The sequence below is a fragment of the Artibeus jamaicensis genome, unplaced genomic scaffold, assembly GCF_021234435.1.
Source record: "Artibeus jamaicensis isolate MK-2021 breed Jamaican fruit bat unplaced genomic scaffold, CSHL_Jam_final contig_465, whole genome shotgun sequence".
Classification (NCBI taxonomy): Eukaryota; Metazoa; Chordata; class Mammalia; order Chiroptera; family Phyllostomidae; genus Artibeus; species Artibeus jamaicensis.
The window spans coordinates 2,257,813-2,272,093 of NW_026521843.1; the positions used below are offsets into that span (position 1 = coordinate 2,257,813).

At 53.5% G+C, this 14,281-nt stretch overlaps 1 long non-coding RNA gene across 1 annotated transcript in view; it reads right to left on the reverse strand.

Annotated features, from left to right (window-relative positions):
• Positions 1–13,738, reverse strand: part of LOC128627720 (uncharacterized) — a 95,020-nt gene extending 81,282 nt beyond the window's left edge. The window contains exon 1 of the long non-coding RNA XR_008392018.1: positions 13,657–13,738. This is a non-coding gene — a long non-coding RNA (uncharacterized LOC128627720). The remainder of the gene's footprint in view (positions 1–13,656) is intronic.
• Positions 13,739–14,281: the final 543 nt, after the last annotated feature.

Here is a 14,281-nt window from a genome sequence, read left to right on the forward strand (position 1 = left end):
GGCACCCCTCACCCTCTTATACCCTGAGCAGCCACAGCTCAGCTCTCGTCTCCAAATCTTCGAGGGACCCCAGGAGAAATAAAGGAACCCTCTATTCTTGGGTGTCATTCGTGTCAGGAAAGCCTTCCAAGCCCACACTGGTGTGGTCTCTCTCTTCCTGGCTCAGCTGGAGCCTCTGAAGCCTTGGCGGGTGGGACTGCGAGCAGCCTCCCAACCCCCCACGTGCCTCCCAGCCAGTTCAGGAGGGAGGACGCCGGCCGCTTTACAACGCCGCGTGGGCTGGGTGCCGTGCAACCCCAGCTTCAGGGAAACCAGCACAGTGGAACCCCCTCCTGGCCTTCGCCGCCCAGCCACCCAGGGCTTCGGCTAATGCGATGCTGGAAGACGCTCTTGTTTCATAGTCCAAAAACTTGGGGAAAAAAGGCACAGAATTGACGTGGTGGCTTGGGCTTTTTCCCAGGAGATTCCTCTTTAAAAACTTACATATGTTGCACTTTATTGTTTTACTTGCAAAAAAGGGAATTTGAGCCTATGGAATTATTATAATTCTACATAAAAATCAACTCAGAGAACTATTTCCACACACAGATTAAACTAATTTACCCGCAGCAGGGTCCTGACCAATGGGCTTCCAAAGGGGGCCGGAGAAAAGGCGCTTGCCCCCATTTCGACTTCCCCTCGTGGCAATATTTCGTTTTCTCCTAAGCAGACCAACTCCGATGAAAGCACCACGCCTTGGTCATCGAGTGGCTCTGCTCCGGCTGTGTCTGCCTCCCTCTGTGGAGGAGCGCAGTGGGGATGCAGGATTCCCGGCTCGGCACCGGCTGGAGCCAGGCACGGGTGCGCCCCTGCCTGAACCCTCCTCCTGCCTTGCAGTGCCACAGACGCCAGGCACGCACATGGACACTGCAGTGGACCTGCAGGCTTCGGCCGGAAGAGGGGACGCTCTGGACAACAGGCCTGGAGTCAGCGCAGAGGGTGACAGGAGAAACGCCCGTGGTACGCGTGCCTCTTCACGCAGCCTCTTCATGGCGTCAGAGCTTGGTCTTCGGTTCTGTGATGATTTTCAAAAATCTTCTCTTGTCACGGAAAAGATCATCTGTTCGTTCCTCCCACGAATCTCCCCTTTGTCTCTGACCTTGGCCTGGACACAGGACCCCAATGGGCGTCCCTCCATCACGTGACACACCGTGGTTTTCAAGGTGAGAGCAGGTCAGTGCCCGGGTCGTGTTTTTTTAAACCATCGACTAGCACTTGGCATTTTTGTTATTCTACCTCCTTTTGTTTTGTTTTCACCCTCCCCAACAGTTACGAGAAATAATTTTGAGGAAAAAATCAAAGAACAGATAGCCTTTCCGAATGCAGACTTGACGGGAACCAGCTAACGCTGGAGGCCTGTGAAATCTGACCAAGTGCAACGAAACGAGGTGGTGAAGTTGAGGACGGCACAGAGACCTACTCCGGGTCGGCGGAGCACCTGCAGAATCTCAAAGTGTGTCCAGAACAATCGTGGAAAGACGCACAGAAACGAACTAAGCACCAGGTTATCAGTCACACTAACCCAGTCACAAAGGGATTTCGAGACGATTCAAATAACCACAAAATGACTTTGCACATTATAAACGTAAAGACCGAACCAAGCAAAAAGCATGGCCCGACCAGGTGTCCCCTCAGCACCACGCCTTCAGCCTCTGTCTCCTCCTGGCCCTGCCTTCCAGAGACAGGTGACAGGGCTGCCGAGGTCACCCTGCTGTCAGGGCCTGGGGACAGGGATGGAATTTCCCCAGATGGACCCTCAGCGGGGTGACCCCTGGGCACTGGGAGTGGCGGGACGCACGTCTGCTCCGCAGCTGGTGACACAGAGGCCACCGGCCTCTAGGGCTTCCAAGTAGAGGGACTGGGTGCTTTCATCTTAAGAATGAGTCATCTTTGGCTCCCTTTCTTTCTATGATACTCAGAACCTGCCTGTCACCCATCCTGTGACTGTGACACGGATCCAGAGAGAGAGAGATCACCTCTGTCACCTCTGATGTCCTGTACCCAATCTAAGCCCCCAGCACCAGGACCACAGCAGGGGCGTCTGGATGGAACCCCAGTTTCTGCCCTCACCCCCACTGACCCTTCGCACAGCAGCCCAGAGGAGCGCTCTGAGGGGACATCTCAGCGACGTGCTTCTGGGTCCAAAGCCTCCTCCTCTTGGCTCCCTGTCTCACTCAGGGGCCAAGCCAGCCCCCTTGGAAGAGCCAGCCAGGCTCGTGGGGACCTGCCTCACCCCCACACCCGTCTCTCCTCTCCCACGGTCCCCCTTCTCTCACTGCTCCCTCTGCACAGGCCTCGGGGTCCCTCCCAACATCTCAGCGCTCCGGGCCCTGACACCGGCTCTTTGCTCCCACCTCACAGCGGACACAGTACCCACACGCCTCTTCCGGGCCTTTTCTCCAAGGACACAGGTGGAAGCGCTCTGTGTGCGTATCTGTGTCACTAGTTAAAGCCACAGTCACCTCTCTGCACCCCCCCAGCACGGAACTTTTGTGTGCAATATCAGGGACCCCATCAGCATCCTCACGCACCCGCTTACGATCGCGCGATGCTGCAGCAGAGCATCGTACAAGCACAGAGACGTCTCTATCTGCTGAACACACACAGAAGTGCGAGGCCGTGGGAGCCCCATCCCGAATGCCCTGCTCAGCTTCACATGGGAAGTGGGGGGGGGGGGCGACCTGCCCCGCCCCATGGAAACTCCGCCCCCACGGCCTTCCTGAGCACCTGAATCAACAGCAACCCCAGCGACTTGGTCGTGTTTCTCAGTATAAACCCACCTCTTTCCTAAGAAACTTTCTTTTTCAGTGGCTCTGGGCACTGAAACCGACTGGGGAGGCCCATTTGCTGTGGCAAATAGGGCCGCAGGGCGTGACTCTCTTCCGGCTCTCAGCACCCCCTGGATCAGGCACGAAGCCGGCAAACAAGAGAAAGGAAAAAGGGTCTACCTGCTATTATATAAGACGTGGGTTATTGAGATTAAGGAGAGATAGATATTATTATTACTAGAGAGATACAGATTCGCGAAGGTCTAGATTTAAAAGGATATTTATAGAATTTTCTTTTTCAATTTCTTAATGTGTATCTGTTGATATGTCCTTCTGGTCCCAGGCCTCACTGAATCCATGTTTTCTTTCTATATGTTTTACTTAGCTAGATCATCAGGGTTTTATTTACTTGATCATTTCCTTGAAAGACACAGCTCTTGATATTTATATAATCCACAATTTTTTTTTCTAATTTTTAATGCCTGCTTTGGTCTTAAGTATCCTCTTCCACTTCCTTTTCGCGTTGATACAAGCACCGGAGGAAGCTCTGTTATTTATTTTCATCACGGCTAAATAAAAACACTTGGGGTTACGCATCTCGCTCGGAGTAGAATATGTATGTTCCTCAGCTATTCGCACACAATATCCCCGGCGCCGTTATTTTCTAAACAATCTGTAATTGATTCTTTAAATTCCCTCTTTGATCCAGGAGTAATTTAAGGTGCTATTTCCATGTTCGATGATTTCTAAATGATTACGCCTTTTGTTTACCCTGTTGTTATTAATAGTTTCATTTCCCCATTTTTGAATTATTTATTTCTGCTCATCTGCTAGTTGACTAGAGTATGCATTTAAATTGCTTTTTCGAAAAGGAATGGTGATTTATTTTCTAGGAGTTTTTACTTTCTGCTGTTGCTCTTATCCTTTATATATCTTAGAGGGATGAAGGAAGAGGGAAAACAACCCCCGCCACCTTGTGTTGGTTTTTGATTGTTGTGTGAGAAGGCACCACACACTTGGCAGCTCCGCGCAAGAGCGCCATCCTGCACAGACCCTGTGGGTCAGGAGCCCGGGCGAGGCTGGGCTGGCCCTTTGCTCAGGTGGCTGGACACTAGGGTCTCCCCTGAGGCTGGAGCTCCCCTCCACGTTCCATGGCTGTCGGCAGAAGGCATCTCCTTGAGGCCGTGGAAGCCCCGGTTCTTTAAGGGTTCAGCAGGAGGACCTCCCCAGGAGGACATGCGGCTCTGAAGGTCTTTACCTGATTAAGTCGGACCGCCCAGTAAGCTCGCTTTCAACTGGAAACCAGATGATCTGGAACGGTCCTGACGTCTGCAATGCCCCTTCTGGTCGGCTCCCAAGGCTGGCAGTCCCGCTGGACACGACTGACCAGCGGTGTGCCCGCCACGGCTGTGTCCCTCTCCAGTTTTCTCGCTAGTCTTCAACTCTGGGGTAATGTCTCACTGCTTCATGCACAAATGAATGGGTTAATAAAGTCTTTGACCTGCGCTTATATTTACTTGAAAATAGTAAATTTAACTTTTTGAAAGTTAGTTTAACATCCCTCAGTTAACATACATTTTTTTAAAAAATCTTTGTATTTAGTCTTTCCACTTTTGTTCCCAAAATGAAGTTCCTGAGGCACTACTGGTTTTAAAAATAGCCCTCCCCGACTCCAGCCCTCCCGGGCCCTGACTGCAGCCCTCCTGGGGGGTGCGGGCCTCCACAGCCCGGGGCGAACACCCTCTCCTTACTGCCATCTCACTGCTTCCTCCGCCGCACCGGCAGTCCATCCGGAGCATCCAGTCTTCCCTCCGGAGCTTCCTGTGCCCCGTACTCCCCCTCCCACACCCCATCATGGCCCTTTCCTCTCTGAACAGAGACGAAGCACTTCCCCTCCCGTTTTTGTGCCCCGCACTCTTGCTCTTTGTCATTACACACTGTCGGGTGCCACAGTGGCTGATGAGCGTCACTCGTTTCATGTTCCAGCCACATGAGCCACGTGCTGGCTCTGCGAGGGGCTCCTTGAGATAACCCGAGTCCTGTCCTCGGTGGGCCGGGATCCGGTCCCCGAAAACTCTGAAACCGGCAGGGCTGTGAAATGGCCAAATTCCGGTCCATGACCACGGCCAAAGAACCCGAAATCAAGGGCTGATGGGGATCCGCGCGGACGGCCCTGACCCTACAGCCTGCGTGTGAGCGCTTGTGCGCGGGTTTCAACTCTGCCCCCCGGGCCTGGGGCAGGGGAGCCGCGAGTTCTGCGGGTGCAGCTCAGTCTGTCTCTTCAAACATTCTGAATGACAATCAGCTCTGATTTCCACATGTCTCCGTAATGATAGCAGAGGGCAGCGCACAGCAGAAAGGGGGTTGCGAGCCTTCCACTTAGCAATTAATTCTATTATTAAATGCTAAGAAAAAAATAAGTGCCTGCCAGCTGTAGCCTTATTATGTTTTCCCAGAAATAACAATGAGAAGGCTGAGGAAGTGTATGATTTATTTCTCCTTGTCTCCCCCAACCTTGGAGAAGAAGAATCCCGAAGCCGGTTGCTCTGTCCCAGTGAGATCGCGATTGCTCTGCTCTGAGAAGGTGGCCTGCACGGAGCAGAGCCATGGTCGGTAACCAGTGGAAAGTGTCCTTGTGCAATTTATCTTTAAGAGGGAGTCTCTACCCAAGGAAGACCTGGGCTACACCAGACACAGCATCAAACATGGGGACCGCTTGCAGCCTCCCCTCGAGGAGCCGCAGCCATGCGCACACCAGGATGAAACTGAAGTCGGGCGGATGCGGGAGCGGTGGGGTAAACAGCACCCTGTGAGCACAGAGGAGGGGCAGGCTGGGTACAGTATCTGCAGTTGCTGTCCCTCCGTCATCACTCCAAAAGTGGCTGTTGTGTGACTTCCGCCAGCATCACACGTGACCAGCAGTAAATAAACACGAGTCAACCCTGATCATGACCTAGTTCCTGCTCCTCCCCCACAGGATGAAGCAGGGTTGCTCCCCGATTCCTGGACAAGAGCACTGTCCACAGAGGGATGGGGACCAAAGCACACCAAGACCGGCTCACAAGGACAACCAAGACAAGGCAGAAGAGGGACAGGCACGGACGGGGCTCCCCAGGAATTCCGCCACCAAGCAGGGACGAGAACAAAAGGGGGCTCAGACTTTTCCTTGTGAGTTAAAAGTATTGAAAGTGTTTTCTGTTGATGGGAATCACCAGTAGAAAGAGTAACGATGATGCCAGACAGAGGGTCGAATTTCAGAAGCAAATGCCTTGAGTTGAAAAAGGAGGATGAGACCCAAGGCACAGGGGTCTGTCCCCTCAGCGTGTCAGGAGAGCACACGCCCCTGGATGCCAAGTAGACCCACGCATTTGACGTTCAGAGGGCACAGTAGACACTGCACAGCGTGGCGGGGGTGGGGCACGAGTGGATGGATGGGAAGGGGGATGGACGGGTGACGGATGCAGAGATGGGTTATTTCCTCACTCTCAAAGTGATGGTGCATCTTTGTTTGTCTCAATGCGGCCAATGGCTTCGCCGACTCATGAGCCCCCAGATCAGGCCACGTTGTGAAACGAAGTTTTCCGAGAAGAATCTTCTGACTCAAAGCCTTCAAGGGATTTATAAAATAGACAAACGCTCTATTTTTCCTGAGGTTTCCACTTCATCTCTCCCGATGGGGGGCGCACAGATAGAGATGTACAGGAAGGGGGACTGCGATGGAATTATAAACAAAATAAAACTTGAACGGAAAAGAAAAATGAGTTGAGACTTCAGGGTGAGGTGATTTTTTTTTTATTGTCATTCTCAGCGGAATATTGTACAATTAGATGTAGTACCAATAAACTTCCCAACCAGAGATCTGAAGAAATTATAGAGGAAAATTGACAAAATTAGCATTTTTATGATTATTTCCAGGAGTGAGAAAAATTGTGTTGTATGGTTTTGCAGAATAAATTAAAGTGTGTTTTTTGAGTTTTAAGGAGTCTTATGTTTCAAAATAACTGTGTTCACAGAGAACATACCTACACGCCAAGGACACCAAGATTTGCAGGCAGCCCGCAACAGCCAGGGAGACCAGGAAGGGTCGACTCCTATAGCCGTTTGAGAGAGCATGGCCCACCCAGCACCTGGATTTGACACTCTGGACCTGAACGACCACAAATAAATACATTTCTACTATTTTAAGCCACCCAGGCTCTCGTCCTGTGTTACGGCAGCTCCAGGGATGGAGCTCCAGTGGATATAAGCTCCAGGGATGGAGCTCCAGTGGATATAAGCATCCACTGTCCAGGAGAAGACACAACCTGGGAGTGCGCAGGTCCCAGCCAACTGAGCAGAGCCCACGTCCTGGTGTTGAGGGTGCCACCCAGGGAGGAACACCCGGTGGCGCAGAAATGACATCCCCACGCCGTGGACCTCACACCTGCACAGTGAGCACACAGGAGCAAACAAACAAGACGCCGCCGCCCTGCCCCCTCGGAGTTCACGTTCCAGAACAGTTGCTGGAAGAAGAATCACACGGACAGCCCAGGGCTTTGTCCGGTTTCTTCTCTGCTCAGAGGGGACGTGGAATTCTAACCAGATAATTGAACACATTTTAGAGGGATCTGCGGAGGGGACTGAGCCCGCTGTGGAGAGGAGACCCAGGAAAGGCAAGGGGCGATCCCCAGACAACATTGACGGCGTTCTACCACAGAGGACAGCAGGTAGGCAGTGAGTGCCCTGCATGTGCGCTCTCGGTGGGGTTCTGCAGCTCCTTCCCTGCAGGCTGAACACTGTTTAACGTGCTCTTTCTAGCCAAACGCCTGTGCAATTCCTCTTTCTCCTTGATGTTAATTAGGAGCAAGAACTAACCCTGTTGATGAATTTCACGTCTTCTCCCCTCAATTCCTCTGGTCCTTTCCCCTCCACTGACAGCCCCGAATGCTGGCCCTGAACACATGGGCAGGTATTCAAGTTTACTCACGAGATCTTACCTAGTGATGATGCTGATTTAGTTTGAGTGGGCTATCTTGAAAAACATGCAATTGGATCAGCAAGTACCCACCCTTCTCCAAATAGTTTTCTTATCATACATGAACTGCAGAGACAAAAGAGGCAAACTCCCCTTTATTGAACATCCTATTCTTCACTCACTGGCAGAGGTCTCCCACGCAGGGAGTCTCCCTTCTGCCTCCTGGTGAACTGAGCACTTTCTGGAAGGCCCTGTGCAGCTCCCACCTTGCTCCTCCGTGCCCCCCAGTTCCTCTTGTTCACCAGGTTCCAAGACTCTGCCCTGCTCCCTCGCTGACCACGATAACCGGCCACTCACTTTTAATTCCTTTACCTTCCAAATAGCTCCGAGTCCATGTCTTGTCTCTGTCACTTTTCTCAAGTTTTCTAAGATTTTCCTAACTGATTTCCAAACCATCTCCTCAATGTTACACCCAGAGATCCTTCCTCCTTCTGAAATGCAAATCTGGCCACAGTTTCCTTTGTTTTCCTCAAACCTTTGAGGCCCTCAGTTCTCAGGCAGGACAAGCTTCTGAGGAGCAGAGGCCCCTGGAAGCTGACGCCTGACCACCTTCCCAGACACCCAGGAAGGGCTGAGACACTCGCTCCCCCTTTGCTGGGGATGGTGGCCACTCACAGCCTCCAGCTAAACCCCCCTCCCAGGGCTGTCTCCAGCCACGGAGAGCACCCAGCTTAAAGAATCGCCCTTGGGAGGCATTGGCAGTGACCCCCCCAGACGGCTCCCCCTGGGGGCAGAGGAGGCCGGCTCTGTGAGCGCAGTCCCAGCCCCACAGCTACCTCTGAGGACGGGCTGGTGTTGCAGCTACATCAGGGGCCCAGGCCCCTGACCACACCTGCCCCCCACCCCCCAGATGTTCCTGGGGGAAGCCCCCAGACATGCACAGCCTGCCCTGCTCCATTTCAAAGAGCTGTCTCCAAGGAAACCCAGCCAAAGTCGCTGGTGACACTGCACTTTCTCACATCTAGGTTCACAGATGATGTCCACCCTGACGCCCTCTCCCCCTCACCCATGGTTTTCCTTGAACCACCTCCCAATCCTTTCCTTAGCCCCTCGGAAAAGCTGGTCACACTCAGCTTGTGTGTAGCAGACAGGTCATCATTTGATGTCTACTTTTCTTCCTTCCCCGGACCACAGGCTCCTTCAGGACTCGAGTCCTGGGCAATCAAAGCACCCGCCTCACAGGTGTGTGGAGAAGATTACATTGGACAAGGCACACAAAGCAGGTGCCAGAGTGCACCACGTCCCCAGCCTTATCCGTCTTATCATCGTCACGGGCTGGAGCTCTCGGCCAGCATGGGGCAGGGTGACACGTAAAGGCCTCTCCGGGCTCATGTCCTGCCCGAGGAGCCAGGCTGCTCCCTCTCCTACATGGTCTTTCATTCCTGCCTTTAAAGATGAGGAAGTGAAAGCCACAGTCCCTGGAAGTTAAACATCCCCTGAAGCCACGGAGCTAGAGGGATAGAGATAAGGTTCAAAGCCAGATTACTGGCCCCCAGTCTTGCACTTCACGTTTAAAGCACAAAAGCCCTGTGGGTCCGTGCTTGGGACAGCAAGATGGGTGCCCTTCTCCATGGGCAAGACCCAGGAAGAGAGCTCCCGAGAGCAGAGACAGTTGCTTCTGGCCACACGGAGAAGAGGAGGGACGCACAGCTGTGCAGGCCGAGCAGGAAGCCCGTGGAGTCACCACCTGCCCTCGGTAGAAGGCGGGTGTGTCCTTCTGCGCGCAGAGTCCTGACAGCTGCACGCACCCAGGCAGGTGCCCTTGGCTGTTTCGGTCCCACTGTGTATATTCTTCCAAACTCTGCACTCGCTGCAAGGCCCTCTATGTGGTGGCTTATATTTAACAAAAGTCAAACAAGTCCAACTTTTGCACTCACTTTCCATCCTTCTGGCATCAGTGAAAGTGACGCAGACTGGCTCACAGTGAAGCCCGTCGGGCCGAGCATCCATTCGAGCTGAGCCATCTCCTGGCGACCGGCACCCTGAGACCTGGGTGCCAAGGCCGTGCCTTCTCAAAGTGGCACTGACAGTGACCTTCAGCAATTAAGGGCGAGGGGTGGCTCACCTGGCTCCGTGTCCTCGGGTACTTTCCCAGTCCTCAGCCCCTAGAGGGGGCTCAGTGAGTGTGTATGGGATGAAGGACTAACTCGCTCATCACTTCTGGTTCTTCATCGGTAAATAAGGGGTCACTGGGGTGACAGACATCCAAGAAGATGACATAGTGCGGGACAGTCTTTAGCTCAAGTATAAACCTGTTACACTTTTCATTATTGTTACTCATGATGCTAACTGAGAATTCAAACAAGAGTCAAACTGGGGGTGCCTACTAGGTATTATTCCTTGTTACAGATCACCGACGCTCCCAGGAGGCAGTTCAAATGCCCCACTCGCCATTCCTCCTCCCGCCTGCGGGACACTGAGCTGCAGTGGGTGAGGGGCTCACACAGACCGCAGAGCAAAGCCTGGGCCCCCTGCCGACGCCGCAGAGGGTCCCTGACTTATGATGCTTCCACTTAAATAGTTTCCACCTTTCCAGTGAGGCAAAAAAGTGCACAATCAGTAGAAACTGAAATTCTGATTTTGAATTTTGATCTTTTCCCGGATGGCGGTAGGCGGGCTATCCACTCTCGTGATGCTGGACAGCGGCAGTGCGCCGGGCACGCCGTCACCCATCCCGGGACAAATGACCCACGCCGCACAGCGCACTGCGGTGCCAGTGTTTGGTGGGGGTGCGCGTTGGCCTCGCTTCAAGGAGGAGGCAGGTACTGAGTGCGGCCCGGACTCCAGGGGGCGTGGCCTGAACTGCCAACGTGCTGAACACGCTGCCAGGTGGGCGGGGCGGGGCGGGGCCAAGGTGCTGGGTAGGTCAGGTGCCTTAACTGCATCTCTGACTTATGACGTTTTCAACTTACAGTGGGTTTGCCTGGATGGAACCGCATCCCAAGTAAAGGGGCATCTATAGTTAGAGGTCGTACAACCAGGGCAGGGGGAGCAGCTAATCAGCATGGAGTTGAGCTGAGGCTCAGTCCCTTCTCTGTGACACAGTCTCGGTTTTAATCAAGACAAAGGCAAGTGTGTCCGGTCGGCCACTTCTGACGCCTCCTCTGCACGGAACCAACCCCAAGATAGTTTTGCGGCGGGCGCTTATGGTGGGCGCTGGGACACAGGCCTTCTGAGACCCATTTGGCTCATTGACGGGGCTTCCTCACCCCCTCTGGCTGGTTTCAGGGGTCACCAGGCAGAGGCGGGAGGCCGCTCCGGTCCATTCGTGCAGCACTGTCCCGGCCGTGCGAGGTCGGTAGGAGGCGCAGGCTAGTTGCCTGCCCTTCTGAGTCAGAGGGACCACAATGCTCGGAGAACAAGGGGCTCAGGTGAGTGAGATGAGGAGTCTTAGTCCACCCGCCAATTACATTGGAAGAGACAGCACACACGTGAAACTCAGTCCAGTTAGCCCGTGTCAGAGGCAGCCTTGACTGCGGCGGCTAATGAGACATCGGGGCTGACGGAGCCCCAGCAGAGGGTGGCCCCGAGGGGCTCGGCCTTACCAGAAGGACGACATGTGGCCCAGACTCCCTCTGCGTGAGGCCCATAATAATTCTTATTGATGCAAATGGGGAAGAACTACTCGTCAACCAAAACAGAAGTGTTAACCTTAACAAAAATCAAATAAGCTTATCTCGTTTATACAAATGAGTGTCATGAGCACCCCTGAAGACCGCTCTTCACCCTTGCCAGCTGACCCCATCCCTGGAAACTTCCCTCACACGCAACATGACAGAAGCAACACTCAGACGAGTCCCCTCAGTGTCACCCGAGAGAGTACAGAGTGTGCTGTCAATAACTGGTCAGCGATGGCCATATGAAAACACTATGTGAAAATGGAAACATGTTCACATGTTTCTAAAACCTTAGAAAGGCAAAACACAGAATAGCCTTTTTTGTATGACTGCACCTATATAAAAATATTCTTCTATAGACCAAGACTGAGGACAATGAAATCATCTGTCACGCCTGTGTGTACAACCTAAGAGAACATTGAATCCTTCGGAACAATACTTAGTATCACTCTATCATCCTTCCAGTATAAAAACGAAGTAGAGGCAAGAACAGATAGAGGAAATGGAATTGACCCAACGCTGAACCAGGGATTAAAGACATTGATCGGTGATCGATGAAGAGAAATGGAACCAGTCATCAAGCTTTGAGATATAACACAGCTGGCTTTGCGGGTAAACACAGAAGTGCCCCGCAATGTCTCCTGAGCCCACCTGGGGAGGCCAAGGAGCCGGCCGCCCCCCAACACGCCTGTCTGAGCAACCCCGTCCTCGGTGCAGACACGGAGGAGCGGCCCATCATCTGCGTTCCCCCCTGAACTCCCAACGTGCCTTCCGAGCAGTCCAGCCGCTGTCAGGTTCATGGGGTTTTATTCGTGCACCATTCACAAAAGTCCTACTGCTCTCAGCATATCTGCCATTCGTTTCCAGGCTTGGAAGGGGTGGCTTGCATTGTACCTCCTCAGGCAGGGGACAGGAAGCCACCTCCGTCTCACGCTCCTTCCTTCCTCCTGCCCCTGCCCTTCCACCTCCCACCCCCCTCTCCCTCCTCCCATGGATGTGAAGCCCTGTGACGTCTCTCCACTTCTGCTTCTTTTCTTTCATAGAAAGTGGGCATGAATAATGAGCCCACACTGCTGCTGTTAATTGTGAACACCATTAGCCAACTTCCAGGTGCTGTTTACTATACAAGCATTGTCATTTTCTACCCTAAAATCAGCGACTGCCCCATGGCATTGTCCACCCTGGGGCATGAGCACAAGTCACTGACGCCGTCAGCGGCACTGGTAGTCGCTGGGACTGAGAGGGACGGATCCACGCCTGAAGTGTTGGAGGCAATAATGCCTCGAGTCAGCCAGGCCTCACGGGGAGCAGGCCCTTCTCCAGCCTCCTCCTGATTCCACACTCTGCCCTCCCTGCAAAACCACTGAAACCGGCGCTGACTGACTGACACCCACCCCCGACCCGCCCACCCTGGTCCACTCTTCCCCTTTCTGCCTCTATCCCACCCCACTTCCCGAGGACCCTGGGGAGAGCTGGAAAAGAGGGCAAAGCCAGTCTGCCTAGGAAGCAGCCTACGAGCCTGCGTTTGTGCAGTTGCAAATGAGAGCAGAGGACGAGCCCAGTCAATAACCCCAGAGAGGCCCCTGTAAAGACACAATGGAGAGTTGGGGCGCTCCCTCGGACAGAGCGGAGCTCAGCCGGTAAAGAGGAATGAGCTCATGCCGCCACGCAGACACTGCCAGGGTTCCCGTTGCACGAAACAGATCACAGCTTCCATCTGCTTCCCAGAAGGCACCTGTGGTTTTCCTCAAACTACTCAAGACAAAAGGAAGCCAAGCTTGCGTTTACACTTTTCCCAGGTAATGTAGTGGCACCCGTGAACACACCTGCTGTTCCTTCCTGGGGCCTGCTCCCCCCACGCTGCTCCTCTGGGCGGCATCCCCCCGGGGTCACAAACAGGGCCCCCGCAGGCTGGTGGATCTGCTGGCCAGGGCTGCTCCGGCCGGACCACCAGTGCCTGGAGCAGTTACAGCCGCAGCCCTTTCTCACTGCGCTGGGTCGTCTGTTTGCATCCCGTCCCCCCCCGCAGTGGTGTCCGGAAAGCGTCTGATGAAAGCAGCTTCCCGTCTTTATACTTTCATATTCGTGGCCTCGTACAGCACCCCACGGTGCATAAAGTCTCCTGAGAGCCTTTCTAATACACAGCACTTCTAATACACGCTGGAGCTACGAGCTCCCCGGAGACCCTCTCACCCACCGTTAAGGGTAATGTCCTCACCTGAGACGCAGAAGCAGTAAGTGACGACGCCGACCTCTGTTTCCAGCTGGCGTCCTTGCTGCCCCCTCCTCCAGCCCCCTCCACATCCCAGAGGAGAATCCCAGAACCACATTTCCCAGCAGCCCTCCCCACCCAGGTTTCCAGCTGAGTGTCCAATGGCAGGAGAGGAGGAGGAGTCAGTATCCCCCCCCACGGAAGTACAGTCAAACTCACAGGTGAAGAGACTCATGGGTAAAAAGTGGGTGTGGCTTTCTCAGCAGCCCCCAGGCAAACGCCCCAGGTCTCCTGCGTTAGTGTTAAGAACCGTGTCATTGGCTCCACTGCCACTTGTCCCCAAGCCCTTGCAAATGTTCTGTGAGGTGTTCAAATCTCCCCCGAGAAAAAGATCTACCTTTTCAATAATTGGTGCTGAGTCGGTCCGATATCCATAGCAGGGGAGGTGGATTCTGACTGTCTACCTCGCCCCACCCATAAAAATCAAATCCATACGACTGCAGATCTAAATGTGAGCAGTAAAACAATAAAGAAGGCAAAGAAAACAGTCAAGAACTTCTTCATAACCTCGGGGGAAGCAAACGTTACAAAGACATAAAACTGATAACCATGAAAGACAAAATTGGTGAGT